Raw genomic sequence first — 6,297 nt, 5'->3', positions numbered from 1 at the left:
AGAATATGAAGGCAGTTTTCCTTGATAATGTTTTGAAAAGTGATGTCTAACTCTTTTTTTGATCATTCCTTTCAGCTAGTCCAGTTGTTGTAACCACCATTTTGTGAACATACCCCATCCCTCCAAGTCTTGGTTAAGTTTGCCTAGGAGACTTTTCCAAACCTGCCACCTGGAATCCATATCACCCCTCCCCTTCTGGCTACTTGAGGATTTACAGTTGGGCAACAAGAAGGGCATCAGGAAATGAACTGATTGCTACTTTTTCACTTCTGTAGTTTCTCCTTTGTAACAGTTATGTTGTAGCTTTTGTCTATAAGAACCCCAAGAATATGCACCTCGAGGCTGCCTGACTTGGGTCTTGTTCACCCCTGGCAGTCGCTGGCAATTAAAGCTCCACTTAAAATGATTAATGGTCTCACTCTCTGGTTTCTATTTACATCACAATAATTTTAAAATTATATTTCCTGTATCTATTTTCCAGGCCAGTGGTTTTTCGAATGAGATATTTCACATTGCCTTCTATTTTTCCATGTATTTGGATCTGTTTTATAGTATCTTGTTTCCTTATAAAGTCATTAGCTTCCATTTGCTCCAATCTAATTTTGAAGGAATTATTTTCTTCAGTGAGCTTTTGAACTTCCTTTTCCTTCTGGCCAATTTGTTTTTTTAAGGCGTTCTTTTCCTCATTGGATTTTTGGACTTCTTTTGCCATTTAAATTAGACTATTTTGTAAGGGGTTATGATTTTTTCAGTATTTTTGGGGGGTCTCCTTTGCAGACTATTGATACGTTTTTTCATGATTTTCTTGCATTACTCTAATTTCTCTTCCCAATTTTTCCTCTGCTTCTCTTAATTGATTTTCCAAATCCTTTTTGAGCACTTCCATGGCCTGTACCCATATATGTATGTATGTATGTATTACATATTCCCTTCAACTATCCTTTATGGTTTGAGGAGTCTGGAAACCAGGACATGCAAAACTCTACTCTGCTCCAAGTCCAGTGCAATAGACCCTTCTTCCTTACTGTCGGGCTGCCAGCTTGCCTTCAGTAGGAGATTTTTTTCTCTCTGTCACTTTGTGGGTACTGTAGCTCTAAAATTTGTTTAGAGTCATTTTTTGAAGGTAGTGAAGGTGGTTGGAGTGGGAGCTAAAGGAAGGTCTTGCTTTTATTCTGTCATTTTGGCTCCATCCCCCCATTCTAATTTTCAACAAATTATTTTCTTCTATTAGATTTTTTCCACTTGGTCCATTTTACTTTTTAAATAGTTATCTTCAGTGGGTTTTTGTGTTTTCTTTTCTATTTGAGCATCTATATTTTTAAGGACTTGTTTTCTTCAATGTACTTCTTTCCATTTGGTCAATTGCATTTTTCAAGGTCTTGTTTTCTGTAATTTTCCCCCTCCTTTTACAAGCTATTGACTTTCTCTTGCATACCTCTCATTTTTTTCCACCAATTTTTCTTCTACCTCTATCATTTCACTTTTAAAATCCTTCTTGAGCTCTTCCAAGTAAGCTTTGTAGACTTGCGATGAATTCATATTTTCCTTTGTGGTTTCAGATGTGGGTTTATTGACTCTGTTGTCCTCTTCTGAATTTGTGCCTTGACCTTCCCTGTCCCCATAATAAAAATTTCTGTTCATTTTCCACTTCTGATTTTTGCTCATGGTGTTTCCCTCTTTCATAGCTTTTAAGGTTGAATTCTCCTGTTGGAGTGCAGGGTTCACTTACCCAAGTTTCTTGTGTTGGAAACCTGGCATCTGGTCACTGGCTTTATATGCTGGGGCTTCAGGTGCTAGAAGTTGGAGGCTGTAGGTGTTTGTGTTTGGCAACTTACCTGGTGCTAAGCTGGGGGCCAGCAACACTAGAGCTTTTGGGGTGGGGGGGGAACTCTAGCACTTAAGGGATGCCTTCTCACATGGGCTTTACACTCCAATGTCTACCAACCTGTAGTTGTGCCTCCTGGTGTTGTGTTGAAGCACAGGGAGATCTGCTGCTGGAGAACACTGGAAAATGTGATGATTTTCTGGACTGGTGTCTTCTGGCTCCCCTGCCGGTGCTGAGGCACTTGACGGATTCTAGTGCCCCTACTTACCTGCTCTAACACCCTGGGGTTCAAGATTTCCCTTTGGTATGCTGAGGTGGGGCTTCTTGCTGACTTGCTGGGATGCTTCCCGTCCTGTGCTGCCTTGCTTCCACCACAGCAAGAGGGACCTTTCCTGTTTATCCCCCAAATTTCCTGGGCCACAAGACTGCTTCATGCCACATTTCTGCTGGCTCAGTTTTGTCAGCACTTTTCCTGGGGTGATATTTTCTGGGTTTTCAGAGGTCAGTAAGGGAGTGTGGGAGCAACTTGCTTTTTACTCTACCACCTTGGCTACCAGAAGTGAATATTAAAACTAGGTTTCTTTTTGGACAGGGATATGTCAGAGTGAGTTCCAAAATTATACTTGCATTTTAAAAGTTAATAGTTTTCTTTAATGTACTGTGAACTCTTAGCTTGCATGTTAAAACAAATATTCTTTATATATTCTTCTCTGTAACATTTATTTTGAGGATCTCATAAGCAGGGAGTTAGGGAAAAATAGAAGATATATTGTGGGGATCAACATGAGATTATTACCATTGTAAAAAGATGTGCCTTTATGTCAGGGAGAAAGTTGATATTATTGAAAGTACTATATAATTATTTAAATGTTTCCAGTCCATTTTCTCCTCATGCCCACTGTTAATAATCTATTTTTAAAATACTAATATATTAAATAACATTCATTAGCCTTTCTGTGTGTTTTAATATTAGAAATAAAAAATAATAATAAAATGTGTGGTTTTTTTCCCCTGGAGATGTCTTACAAAGCCCTGTTGAGTCATTTTTAGTTCTTACTAAAGAAGTCTTTGATCAAATTTGTCTTTTGGGCAGAGAAGTTTCTGATAAACCTCTGTACTGCTCTTATACCACATATCACATATTATATCTCGTATGTATGAGCAACCTACATAATGTTTGTGAACATCTTTTGTAGGCATGTTTCTGTCATTTAATCTTACTGGATATTGGAATTCAGGGTACCACAAATTCAGTTCAAGAAATATGATGCTTTTATTATGTGTAAGACCCTGTGTTATACATTGCAGATACAAAGAAAAGAGTGCAACAGACTTTGAATTGAGGGAATTTTTATTCTGTAGAAAGAAATGATTTTATAGAAGAAATAAAATACATAAAAAATATCTCTAAAATCTTATCTATCATAAAGATTAAATCAGTTAAACTTGTCATAAGATGACCTTTAAGGAAGCATTTTGTACTACCAATTTTATTCCTATAATCAATACCAGAAGAACAAGCAGGAATTTATAGCCTTGCAATATCAATAAGTTGTGTGATACAGGAAATACATTCTTCTATAGAAGTTCATCAGAGAAACTTTGCCTGATTGCTCCTCAAATCAAGAACACTCTGTACATGGAGTAAAGATAACTTGAGGGTATGAGATGACAAACTTTAATATGAACATTTGATCCCCAGTGCTGAATCCTGTGCTAAGTAGACCACAATACACATGTTTAATAATTATTGATTGAAGGTTTGATTGATTTATGGTATACTTACATGGTAGGATACAAATATTGTGGTTGCCCTATTGTAACTGGTGAAATTAGTTGACCATATAAATACTAGGAGATGTAATACATTCCATAGGTTACTTTACTTCTGGTTTTATCATCAATTACTCATTGTGTAGTCTGACTTAGCTTGATCTTACGCAAACTTCATTACATATTTATTTCTTTTCAACTGCTTTTAGGTCTGTTGTGATTTGACAAGGCTCATTATCATTCCTATTCCCATATAATTATTTCTCAAGAGAGCTTGTATACTAATATTATGTTGTCCTTTACAAACATGATTTTCTAAGACATTAAGTGACTGCAAGTTAAAGTGTTTTCTTGGTCATTTAGGCTGATCTGTTATGGATGACTGCTTCATATACTTGAGTCTCAAAGTAGTCATGATATTTGTTATTTCACAGCTTACATTGGAACTGCTCTGGGTATAAAAAAAACAACTTCCTTTCCCTATCCTTAAAAAATGAACTTTGGTCAAATGCTTTGGGTCATTTACTAAAGGTTATAAATGTAACACTCAACAGAAATTCATAAGTGTGTCTACTGGCTTAAAGTTTGTATCAATACTAAAAATGGGGTACATTTCATAAAGCATTTTAAAAATATAATTTTAAGTGTTGGAACATAAAAATCAGGTATGTGTAATATCATTTTTAAAAAATAAATTGTCTTTTTATAGCTCTATTTTAAAATAGTGAACTAGAATGCTCATTCTTTATTCTCAAACTAAATATAGTACTTCATTTTTCATGAATTTTATTCTAGGAGACATAAACCGCAGTTACAGGAAAAGTAGAACAGTGTGTTCCAAATGCAAATAACCAGTAGGATTATTTTTTTTAAACTATGGGTAACTTTCTTCTGTAGTGTCTGGTCATTGTTTCCATGAGTAGGATATAATCAGAAATATTTCTTATACCTGATATCAGGTTTTTTCAAAGAGAATTTTGCTCTATCTCCATAGAATTCCTCTATACCCCTATAGAATTTATTTATATGCAGTGCACTATTTAGTTGATAAGGGCTCTAGGAATTTTTCAAGAGGGGCACAAGAGCAAGAGAAGCAAGAGAAGAATTTGGTATAAAGTGATGATGCATAATTTGATCAGAATTAAGGGCCTGATATATCATCAAACCTGATTTTTTGTTAGATAAATAGACTTTAAAGGGATTCAACAGGCATACAACATAACAATCATAAGATTTATAGTAATATCAGATACTTAAGGAAAGAAGATGCATTCGATATCAGAATTATATTATTGGCTTTATTTTAACCAAGGCAGAGAATACTAGGTTAACTCACAAGGGAAATAGGATAACCTATCAGACAGACTTAAATTAGAGCAACTCATACTAACAATTGAAAAATGGCTTAACGTCTTATAAAAATTAATTAAAATTAGATTTTAATTAAAGAATTAAACCAATTATGATGTTAAATACAAAGCCACAAGAAAACCAAAATATATGATCAAAGATCATAAATCTCTCAGTCAACTCTAGCAATTAATATATTTAATAATCTTTGAACCTTAGTGAAAATAAATTATGTTCCTACCCTCCTTGGATTTTGTAGAAAAAAAGTTATGAAATGCAAATACTGATAGAGTGAAAAAAATGCTTAGTTCACAGAACATTGGGATATGGCTATTGACTGCTATGTTGCATTAATATGAAAAAAATCATCCAAATTATAAATTATCCAATTTAATTTGTCTAGTAGGGTAATCTCATTCTCCAATTCATTCTACAATTTTTCAATTTAAGTATACTTGGATGGAGGTATACTAAACACATAAAAAAATCTATAAAACACAGGCAAATTCAACACCACATCTAATGCTATAACTATAATCAAATTGTTAAATTATTAAAGACAAATCTTCATTTTAATATTCAAAAGACAAATAACTTCATCAGAACAGGTTTCCTCCTATAGACAGAGTTCATTCCCAACAATGACTTAGTAGATAAGCATTCTTCCTAAATTGTGACTAAAATAAGTTTTTCCCCTGATGATCAACCTTCAAATAATGAGACCCTTTTTTAATTTAATTAGGCCTGAGATAGAAATCTATCATTGAGTTTACATTTGAAGGTTTTAATGCTTAATAGAACTGAATAGAAAATATTCTCTACTAGTATTCAATTTGAGGACTAAAGGTGATCCTACAAAAATAAATTCATTGAATCTTAAAGCTGAACAAATATCAAGCATGACATGAGAAAAGCCATGTAAATAATTTGAAAGTGTTAAAGCAGGGGAAGAAGAGAAAGGAAATAAGTACATAGAGAGTACCTATTATCAGTCAGACATTGTGCTAAGTACTTTACACATGCTATCTCATTTTATTCTCACAACAATCTTCTGAGGGAGGGGATTTTGTTATTCACATATTACCACTGAGGAAATTCAAGCAAACAGAGATCAAGTGATTTGTTCAGGGTCACACAGTTAGTAAGAGACCAATGACAAATATGAACTCAAGTCTTCCTCACTCCAAGCTAGCAATGTGACTGTTGTTCTATTGTCTGTCTATATATACATTCTATGTATCTATGTATCTGTCTGTCTCTCCATCCATCCTTCCATCATCTATGTATGTATGTATGTGACTATCTATCTATCTATCTATCTATCTATCTATCTATCTATCTATCTATCT

The sequence above is a fragment of the Petaurus breviceps genome, unplaced genomic scaffold, assembly GCF_028583685.1.
Source record: "Petaurus breviceps papuanus isolate PSGF00001 unplaced genomic scaffold, PetGlider_PUasm1.0 40, whole genome shotgun sequence".
Lineage (NCBI taxonomy): Eukaryota > Metazoa > Chordata > Mammalia > Diprotodontia > Petauridae > Petaurus > Petaurus breviceps.
This window is presented reverse-complemented; position numbering follows the sequence as displayed.